This window comes from Tamandua tetradactyla, chromosome 13 (assembly GCF_023851605.1).
Source record: "Tamandua tetradactyla isolate mTamTet1 chromosome 13, mTamTet1.pri, whole genome shotgun sequence".
Taxonomy (NCBI): Eukaryota; Metazoa; Chordata; class Mammalia; order Pilosa; family Myrmecophagidae; genus Tamandua; species Tamandua tetradactyla.
The window spans coordinates 44,314,323-44,326,314 of NC_135339.1; positions in this window are offsets into that span (position 1 = coordinate 44,314,323).

The window sequence follows — 11,992 nt, forward strand, 5'->3', positions numbered from 1 at the left end:
AATGCCTGCTGCTTTCTTTAATGCGCTGCTAAAAAAAGAAGGAAAAAAAGGAAATGAAAAAAGGATAGAAAAGGAAAAAGACCCATCTCAGGGAAAATATCCGTCTCAGAGGTGGTTCGCAGCCCTCAGGTTTATCAATAAAAAGTCGCAGTCGGCACCCGGCTTTTTGTGCCCCTTTTCTTGAAGCACATCTCTTTTCCAGTATTCTGAGCTCAGCCACACCAGAAACTTATGGTTTTGTTTTGGTTGTTTTTTTTCATCAACCCTGCCTTCCCACTTTTGGGGGTGGGGCTGCTAGAGCTACAGTTTTCTTGCTTGTTTGGGTAGTAGATTTTTCTGTGCTGGAAGCTCGTATTCAGCAGTCTGAATTTGTTAATCAAATCCACAAGTAGAGCTTCGTTGAGCTCTCGTTCCCTTGCTCCTAGTAGAGAGGGTTTCTGTTTCTTTCTGGGGAGAGACCTGACTCATCCTATCATGCCAGTGGGGGAGGGACACCAAACTTAACAGAGTGGAAAAATGTACTTAAAGTTCTGTGCTTAGAGATCTCTGCCCTTGGGTGCATGGGTAGTTCAGTGGTTAGAATGCCCACCTTTCATTCAGGAGACCTGGGTTCGATTCCTGGACCCTGCACCCAAAAAATAAAGAAAGAAATAAAATTAAAAGAAAAAAAGATCTCTGCCCTTTCACCTGTGCCAGCCTGTGTACAATGTCCATCTGGTCACAGAAATCCCCCAAACAGTTGTTCTAGAAACTTCTTGGATATTTACTAGCTGCCGTAGAGGGTGAACTAAATCCCACACTTCCCTACGCTGCCATCCCGCCCCCAAAATATCCAGTTTTAAATTTTAATTTATTTATTACCCTGGGAATTTTCAAATTTTGGAAGTCTCAATTCATCTAAAACACGTGTAATTTTTGAAATCTGTACATTCATACATTCAAGAAAAATATACTGTATATTCATAATGAATAATAAAATGTGATTACACAACATTATTTGTTAATTCCATACTAGATTGTAATCTCCATGGAGGCAGGGATCATATCTTTCTCCTTCACTGGTATCTTAAGTAACAAGCATATTCCCTGGTCCATTATATAGGCTTATAGGCATTGAAATAATGAATTGATAAATTTTTGTTTTCAGGAAGTGTGGAAACATAATTGATAAAAGTATACTGGGTATAAATTTTTATAGGTCATTGGATCATTTACTAAACAAAAAATCTTAAAGACTTCATTTGCTCTCCCATTAGGCTCACTGTGTGTTTAAAGATAAAAGTGGGTTAACTGATTTAGATGATATTTGTATTATTATTCTGTTCATTCCTATTCAAACACAGAATTTGTATCTGAATCAACTCTGAGATCACGTCTGTTCCACAGTACATAGTATTTCCACAGTGCAAATACACATGAGCCCAATTTAAGACATCATTTTCATTTTGCTTGCTATAAAATTCAAGTTAGCGGAATAATGAGCAAATGTTTGGCTTGCATTGTTAGAGATGTATATCGAAGGTACAGATTCATTCCCACAAAAATTATGTTAAGATTTCCTTAATACTAGGTATCAATCATCTAACTTCACATTACTGAAAGATAAATACTCTTTTCTCATGTTTATAAAGCATGGAGTCTTGCCAACATTTTAAGAGTGATTTCTGAAGTTGATGAAGAGAGGAGCATTCAAACCAAAAACACTGTGAGAAAAGTATTGAGCATTAAAGTGCCAATAAATTTTATCCTGAGTTATATAAAGAAATGCTTTTGGCATCAAGAAAGATAAAGATAATCATAATACTAATAGATAGCTCTGCCATATGTGCCAATTTAAATTCAGTTATGTGAAAAAGATGGGTTGCTTAAAGCAAAATATATTCCATGCTAGAGTTTGAAGAAACACTTGAGAAAATAAATATTTACATTATGAAAATAAATTTATGAACAAGTGAATTAATGGTGAAAATAATAGAGCTACTTTTTTACACTAACAGCCAAGTAGAGCAGAAAATCCAGTTTAGATTCATGTACATATACTGATGCAAAAAAATATTTTTGATACATGTTTGGTACATGAGTTTGGTCTATGGAGTGCATATTTTATTTCTTCTTCATCTGATTACAACTCTTCTTATCTTGCAATAAAAAACTTTTTAAGAGCCGAGCCGCCTGCCCTCCTTCTCCCCTCTCTTTCTCCGCCGGCCCGCCGCGCGGCGCCCACGCCCCGCAGCAGCCGAGCCGCCCGCCCTCCTTCTCCCCTCTCTTTCTCCGCCGGCCCGCCGCGCGGCGCCCACGCCCCGCAGCAGCCGAGCCGCCCGCCCTCCTTCTCCCCTCTCTTTCTCCGCTGGCCCGCCGCGCGGCGCCCACGCCCCGCAGCAGCCGAGCCGCCCGCCCTCCTTCTCCCCCCTCCTCCCCCTCCTGCTCCGGCTGCTCTCCAACCACCACGGTGCCCTCTTCCCCCGCCTTCACCGTGCTCCTCCGCCACCAGCCTCGACAGCCTTGCCGCCCTCACCTTTCCTCCTCCAGAACAGCTACTGGGGGAGTGGAGATAATACAGAGCAGCTCCCGGAACCACGAGGGAGATCAAAGGGACAGCGTACCCCATCCTGGAACGGCTGACTATCTGGGAGAACCAGCTCCGGTGAGATCACCAAGGGGCACGGGCTTTCCTGGGTGGGACGGCAAGCGACCGGAGTCCCTCCCTTCCACCTTCCTGGGCCAGCTGGTAGAATTGGACAGGCGGTCCCCTTAGGCCGCGGCGGCTGGTGCCCCCACCACACGAGGCCCCCCGGAACAACTGAGATAGTTGGGTCGGAAATCCCCAGACTGCGGAGAACAGTGACCGGGGGATCCCTTCCAAACACGTGACTCCCCCGTCGGCTGGGAACAGTGTACTCTCCCGGGCTGCGACAGCTGGCGCCCACCCGCCACGCTTGGTGCCCCGGGCCGACTGGCTAATTTGGCCGGACGCTCTCCTGTGCTGCGACGGCCGGCGACCCTCCCCGCGTTTGGAACCCCGGGCCGGCTGGCATTCTTCCAAGACGCTTCGGTTGCCGAACCTCCCCTACGGCGAGAGTTTTCCAGAGTTGAGGGACCCACAGCAACTTTCGCTGGTGGAACCCACAGACAGGCGTGTGCCACGAGCGCCACCTACTGGGCAGGATAGGAAGAACAGAACCCAGAGATTGCACAGAAAAATCTTTCAACCTGTGGGGTCGAACACCCGGGGAAATCTGACTAAATGCCCAGACGCCAGCAGAAGATAACGGATCACGCTCAGAAAATTGAACATATGGCCCAGTCAAACGAAGAAACCAATAGTTCAAATGAGATACAGGAGCTGAAACAACTAATGCTGAATATACGAACAGAAATGGAAAACCTCTTCAAAAACGAAATCGATAAATTGAGGGAGGACATGAAGAAGACATGGGCTGAACATAAAGAAGAAATAGAAAAACTGAAAAAATAAATCACAGAACTTATGGAAGTGAAAGATAAAGTAGAAAAGATGGAAAAAACAATGGATACCTACAATGACAGATTTAAAGAAACAGAAGATAGAATTAGTGATTTGGAGGATGAAACATCTGAATTCCAAAAAGAAACAGAAACTATCCAGAAAAGAATGGAAAATTTTGAACAAGGTATCAGGGAACTCAAGGACAATGTGAACCGTACAAATATACGTGTAGTGGGTATCCCAGAAGGAGAAGAGAAGGGAAAAGGAGGAGAAAAACTAATGGAAGAAATTATCACTGAAAATTTCCCAAATCTTATGAAAGACCTAAAATTACAGATCCAAGAAGTGCAGTGCACCCCAAAGAGATTAGACACAAATAGGCGTTCCCCAAGACACTTACTAGTTAGAATGTCAGAGGTCAAAGAGAAACAGAGGATCTTGAAGGCAGCGAGAGAAAAACAATCCGTCACATACAAGGGAAACCCAATAAGACTATGTGTAGATTTCTCAGCAGAAACCATGGAAGCTAGAAGACAGTGGGATGATATATTTAAGTTACTAAAAGAGAAAAACTTCCAGCCAAGACTCCTATATCCAGCAAAATTGTCCTTCAAAAATGAGGGAGAAATTAAAACATTCTCAGACAAAAAGTCACTGAGAGAATTTGTGACCAAGAGACCAGCTCTGCAAGAAATACTAAAGGAAGCACTAGAGTCAGATACAAAAAGACAGAAGAGAGAGACATGGAGAAAAGTGTAGAAAGAAGGAAAGTCAGATATGATATATATAATACAAAAGGCAAAATGGTAGAGGAAAATATTATCCAAACAGTAATAACTCTAAATGTCAATGGACTGAATTCCCCAATTAAAAGACATAGACTGGCAGAATGGATTAAAAAACAGGATCCTTCTATATGCTGTCTACAGGAAACACATCTTAGACCCAAAGATAAATATAGGTTGAAAGTGAAAGGTTGGGAAAACATATTTCATGCAAACAACAACCAGAAAAGAGCAGGAGTGGCTATACTAATATCCAACAAATTAGACTTCAAATGTAAAACAGTTAAAAGAGACAAAGAAGGACACTATATACTATTAAAAGGAACAATTAAGCAAGAAGACATAACAATCATAAATATTTATGCACCGAACCAGAATGCCCCAAAATACGTGAGGAATACACTGCAAACACTGAAGAGGGAAATAGACACATATACCATAATAGTTGGAGACTTCAATTCACCACTCTCATCAATGGACAGAACATCTACACAGAGGATCAATAAAGAAATAGAGAACCTGAATATTACTATAAATGAACTTGACTTAACAGACATTTATAGGACATTACATCCCACAACAGCAGGATACACCTTTTTTTCAAGTGCTCATGGATCATTCTCAAAGATAGACCATATGCTGGGTCACAAAGCAAGTCTTAACAAATTTAAAAAGATTGAAATCATACACAACACTTTCTCGGATCATAAAGGAATGAAGTTGGAAATCAATAATAGGCGGAGGGCCAGAAAATTCATAAATACATGGAGGCTCAACAACACACTCTTAAACAACAAGTGGGTCAAAGAAGAAATTGCAAGAGAAATTAGTAAATACCTAGAGGCAAATGAAAATGAAGACACAACATATCAAAACTTATGGGACGCAGCAAAGGCAGTGCTAAGAGGGAAATTTATTGCCCTAAATACCTATATCAGAAAAGAAGAAAAGGCAAAAATGCAGGAATTAACTGTCCACTTGGAAGAACTGGAGAAATAACAGCAAACTAATCCCAAAGCAAGCAAAAGGAAAGAAATAACAAAGATTAGAGCAGAAATAAATGAAATTGAAAACATGAAAACAATAGAGAAAATCAATAAGACCAGAAGTTGGTTCTATGAGAAAATCAACAAGATTGATGGGCCCTTAGCAAGATTGACAAAAAGAAGAAGAGAGAGGATGCAAATAAATAAGATTAGAAATGAAAGAGGAGACATAACTACTGACCTCACAGAAATAAAGAAGGTAATAACAGGATACTATGAACAACTTTACGCTAATAAATACAACAATTTAGAAGAAATGGACAGGTTCCTGGAAAGACATGAACAACCAACTTTGACTCAAGAAGAAATAGACGACCTCAACAAACCAATCACAAGTAAAGAGATTGAATTAGTTATTCAAAAGCTCCCTAAAAAGAAAAGTCCAGGACCAGACGGCTTCACATGTGAATTCTATCAAACATTCCAGAAAGAATTAGTACCTACTCTCCTCAAACTCTTCAACATAATCGAAGTGGAGGGAAAACTACCTAATTCATTCTATGAAGCCAACATCACCCTCATACCAAAACCAGGCAAAGATATTACAAAAAAAGAAAACTACAGACCAATCTCTCTAATGAATACAGATGCAAAAATCCTCAATAAAATTCTAGCAAATCGTATCCAACAACACATTAAAAGAATTATACATCATGACCAAGTAGGATTCATCCCAGGTATGCAAGGATGGTTCAACATAAGAAAATCAATTAATGTAATACACCATATCAACAAATCAAAGCAGAAAAATCACATGATCATCTCAATTGATGCAGAGAAGGCATTTGACAAGATTCAACATCCTTTCCTGCTGAAAACACTTCAAAAGATAGGAATACAAGGGAACTTCCTTAAAATGATAGAGGGAATATATGAAAAACCCACAGCTAATATCATCCTCAATGGGGAAAAATTGAAAACTTTCCCCCTAAGATCAGGAACAAGACAAGGATGTCCACTATCACCACTATTATTCAACATTGTGTTGGAAGTTCTAGCCAGAGCAATTAGGCAAGAAAAAGAAATACAAGGCATCAAAATTGGAAAGGAAGAAGTAAAACTATCACTGTTTGCAGATGATATGATACTATATGTAGAAAACCCAGAAAAATCCACAACAAAATTACTAGAGCTAATAAATGAGTACAGCAAATTAGCAGGCTACAAGATCAACATTCAAAAGTCTGTAGCTTTTCTATACACTAGTAATGAACAAGCTGAGGCGGAAATCAAGAAACGAATCCCATTTACAATCGCAACTAAAAGAATAAAATACCTAGGAATAAATTTAACCAAAGAGAAAAAACCTATATAAAGAAAACTACAAAAAACTGTTAAAAGAAATCACAGAAGACCTAAATAGATGGAAGGGCATACCGTGTTCATGGATTGGAAGACTAAATATAGTTAAGATGTCAATCCTACCTAAATTGATTTACAGATTCAATGCAATACCAATCAAAATCCCAACAACTTATTTTTCAGAAATAGAAAAACCAATAAGCAAATTTCTCTGGAAGGGCAGGGTGCCCCGAATTGCTAAAAACATCTTGAGGAAAAAAAACGAAGCTGGAGGTCTCGCGCTGCCTGACTTTAAGGCATATTATGAAGCCACAGTGGTCAAAACAGCATGGTATTGGCATAAAGATAGATATATCGACCAATGGAATCGAATAGAGTGCTCAGATATAGACCCTCTCATCTATGGACATTTGATCTTTGATAAGGCAGTCAAGCCAACTCACCTGGGACAGAGCAGTCTCTTCAATAAATGGTGCCTAGAGAACTGGATATCCATATGCAAAAGAATGAAAAAAGACCCATCTCTCACACCCTATACAAAAGTTAACTCAAAATGGATCAAAGATCTAAACATTAGGTCTAAGACCATAAAACAGATAGAGGAAAATGTTGGGAGATATCTTATGGATCTTACAACTGGAGGTGGTTTTATGGACCTTAAACCTAAAGCAAGAATACTGAAGAAGGAAATAAATAAATGGGAGCTCCTCAAAATTAAACACTTTTGTGCATCAGAGAACTTCATCAAGAAAGTAGAAAGACAGCCTACACAATGGGAGACAATATTTGGAAACGACATATCAGATAAAGGTCTAGTATCCAGAATTTATAAAGAGATTATTCAACTCAACAACAAAAAGACAGCCAACCCAATTACAAAATGGGAAAAAGACTTAAACAGACACCTACCAGAAGAAGAAATACGGATGGCCAAGAGGCACATGAAGAGATGCTCAATGTCCCTGGCCATTAGAGAAATGCAAATCAAAACCACAATGAGATATCATCTCACACCCACCAGAATGGCCATTATCAACAAAACAGAAAATGACAAGTGCTGGAGAGGATGCAGAGAAAGAGGCACACTTATCCACTGTTGGTGGGAATGTCAAAGGGTGCGACCACTGTGGAAGGCAGTTTGGCGGTTCCTCAAAAAGCTGAATATAGAATTGCCATACGACCCAGCAATACCATTGCTAGGTATCTACTCAAAGGACTTAAGGGCAAAGACACAAACGGACATTTGCACACCAATGTTTATAGCAGCGTTATTTACAATTGCAAAGAGATGGAAACAGCCAAAATCTCCATCAACAGAAGAGTGGCTAAACAAACTGTGGTATATACATACGATGGAATATTATGCAGCTTTAAGACAAGATAAACTTATGAACCATGTAATAACATGGATGGACCTAGAGAATATTATGCTGAGTGAATCCAGCCAAAAACTAAAGGACAAATACTGTATGGTCCCACTGATGTGAACAGACATTCGAGAATACACTTGAAATATGTCATTGGTAACAGAGTTCAGCAGGAGTTAGAAACAGGGTAAGACAATGGGTAATTGAAGCTGAAGGGATACAGACTGTGCAACAGGACTAGATACAAAAACTCAAAAATGGACAGCACAATAATACCTAATTGTAAAGTAATCATGTTAAAATACTGAATGAAGCTGCATCTGAGCTATAGGGTTTTTTTTGTTTTTGTTTGCTTGTTGGTTTGTTTGTTGTTGTTGTTTTTTACTATTACTACTACTTTTATTTCTTTTCTTTATATTAACATTTTATATCTTTTTCTCTTGTGTTGCTAGTTCCTCTAAACCGATGCAAATGTACTAAGAAACAATGATCATGCATCTATGTGATGATGTTAAGAATTACTGAGTGCATATGTAGAATGGTATGATTTCTAAATGTTGTGTTAATTTCTTTTTTTTTTCTTTCTGTTAATAAAAAAAATAAAAATAAAAATAAAAATAAAAAAAACTTTTTAATTTGTATCGCAGATTCTGAATTGTAATAATTTATCAAAGCCTAGCCAACATTTACTTTGTACTTGCTATGGAAAAAATAAGTAAATTAATATTATAAACATGATTAAAACAATATTTACCTAATTAAAAGAGCAAATTATCTCAATAATTTTCAACATTTACGGATCACTTACTGAGCTAGGAGCTAGAGATTCAAAAACAGAATAAAATACAGTCTTTGCAAGCAGTGAAGCCACATCCACTGGGAGAAATGAACCTTTAAACAAATAAATAGAATACAGTGTAAATAGAAATGTTGCTGCACATTATGTAAACACAGAGGGAAGGGTGGGCAACAGTATCTGTTAAGGGAAGGATTACTTCTCGTGTACATGACAAGTGGTCCTGGCAGACAGAAGAAGAAATAGCATATCATGTGCAAGTGGCAACTCCTGAAGTCCAGGGGTAAACTCCCAGCTCCCTGAGGGCAGGGTTTTGTCTTACTCATGGGTACATTCCCTGCCTCTGCACAGTACTTGGTGCACAGCACCTTCCCTCTTCTTTCTCAGACTCTGGACTATTAAACAGGAAGGAAGGTCCCCGCACCTGTCAAAGGCCTTTGAATATCCTAGTTTTCTCATTCCTGTCCTCTGAAGCCTTCTCAGTGCTTTGCGCCTTATTTATCGCCTCTCTCTATTGTGTCATTCCCCCTCTGCTGGATCAGTTCCATCAGGATACGAATATGCTTTATTGTCTCCAATGTTCAAAAGAAAAAAACAAAAACTCTTCCTTACACCTCCGTCTACCCAGCCATCCCATTTTTACTCTTGACAGAGAAACCACCAAGGAAGTTGCCTGCACTTACTCTCTCCACTTCATTAACTCCTATTTGCTGTTGTAATTTTCAACGAAATCTTTCAAACGTGAAAGTACTTAAAATGCTCTAACAACCTCTTATTAACCTCCTAGGTGAGTCAAATAATACTATGCCATATTAGCTTCCATCTCTTTCTTGGAGAAATAAAATAATACAAATATTTCATTCATCTTCTCTTTCCAGAGGTCGCCATTTCTCTGATGAGGGTGTGGATCTTCCACATGCCGGATTTTATGTATTTATTGCATATTCAATCATAATAAGGCATATTTTCCTTTGTTAATATACATTAATATTGTCTGTTGTATGTGACCATCTCAACTGGACTTTTTCATTCACTTTGCTTAAAAAATTTCCCAATGCCAGTACATAGGTAGGGTCATTTTATTACTGTACAATATTGCACTTTATAGTTTATCAATTCCTCTGTAGACATTTGTTATGCCTTGCCTTCAGAAAAATAAAGAATGCTATCGGAACCAACCTTCATGAATTCCTGTGCATATGAACAAAAGTTCTCTAGATTAAAATCCAAGACTGGAATTGCAGTAATATCATAAATATATATCTTCAGCTTAACTAGATAATTCCAAATCATTCTGCAAAGTGATTACTATTTAACAAATCCATCAGTAGTGTATAAAATTCCCATTTGCACACTGCCTACCAACATATTATATAACCTGATATTTGAAATTAAACAGGAGATGTTATTTCTTTTTATGAAAATTCTCCGTCTCTTTGATTACAAGCAAAGTTGAGTAAATATTTGTCTGCCTCTGGCCTTCTAATTCCCACTTTTGTGATTTGACTATTCATATACTTTTCCAAATTTTCTAACTTTTTTTTTCTTTTTTTATTGCTTTACAACTGTTCCTTTTTCTTTTTTTTTCCAGGGGAAGGCAGCTAATAATTATTTGATGATTATATTCTGTATCATTTATGATGCTTTCAGTTGCAAATAATGGAAACACAATATTTAAAAATGAAGAAATTTCTACAGCTGCAAATCTACGAGTGGCATTTCAGGCACAGCATTGACAAGCCCATGGCTCAGTTCTCTTCCGCTTATGACCTTTGTGGTCAAGGCTGACTTCCTATTTGAACACAGAGCTGAAAGTAGCAACTAGGTTCCTTTTCCCCACCTCTTCCTACTGTAGACTGAAAGTTCTTGTCTTCAACTTAATTGGAGCAGCCTCACCCTCACATACAAACAGGAGCCAGATAATGGGGAGGAATGGAATGAAAGTAGGAAAATCAACTACAGTCCTACCACATATCCATTGCAGATATTTTCTTGCATCTTATAAGTTAACTTTTGTTTATGGTGTTTTCTCTCACGTAATTTTTAATTTAAATTTGGGTGAGTTTTCAGTATTTTCTTCATTCTGTTCCTTGTGTCTTATTTAAGAAATCTTCACTACCCCAAAGCAGTAATGTTATTATATTTTCTTAAAATTTTAATTTTAATATTTATTTATCTAATCCACCAAAAATTTGAGCTATGTTATTTACAATGAGGTAGTGATAAAACTTGTTCTCTCTGGATAATAGTCTTCTAACATTTACTGAGTTATCTGGAACTCATTTTAGATACATTTTGCACTCTCTCATTCTGTCACCCATCTCTTCATACCACTTTTACATATTCCATCACCGTACCTTTCAAATATATGAGTCTGTTTCTTGCCACTCAAATCTATTCCACTGATATATTTTCAACCCCCATGCCAACACCACAGTTTTAATTATTATAATGGCATATCTCTTTAATGAACCCCCATAATTATTCTTTTGCTTCAAACTTTTCTCACTTATTCATAGCCTTTTATTCCTCCACATTAAGTTTAGCATTCATAACCATGTTCCATTTTTAATAAGTAACAGTCTACAGACATTTTGCTTGGAATAAAATTGACTGAATGAATTGAAGGCCATAACATGGCTATACTGATTCTTCCCATCAATTAATATAGCATATATGATGTTTATTTTTGTCTTTTTGTCCTTCCAAAAAATTTTAGACTTTTATCCAGAGATAATTTACATATTTCTTGTGAGATGTATTTCTGGATGATATAAAGATATTGTTGCCTTTAACAATAGGCATATTTTTGTATTTTCCTTTCTATCTGTTGCTTGAGCTTTAGTAATCTTACTGATTTGGGTATATTGACCTTATTCAACAAGCTTCATGAACTTTGTGTTTAGATTTATAGTTTGCAATTTCTCATAGGTTTTCTATACAGGCAGTCATATCCTCTGCAAATAATGAAATTTTGGTTCCTCCACTTTAACTTTTAAGCTTCTAGTTTTATCTCTTTACTTTTTCATTATGCTTATCATCATCTTCTCATTCCTCTCTCTCCCTCATTGTTTTCTCACATTTGTGCATTTTAGTTGAATTTTCAAATAACCCATTTTTAATTTTGTGACTTTTGAGTCTTTTTTTTATATACATATTATTAACTCTTCTTGTCACAATTTTCTTTCTCTAGTTTTCTTAGTGTCCACTCTGTGGTTCATTTCCCAACT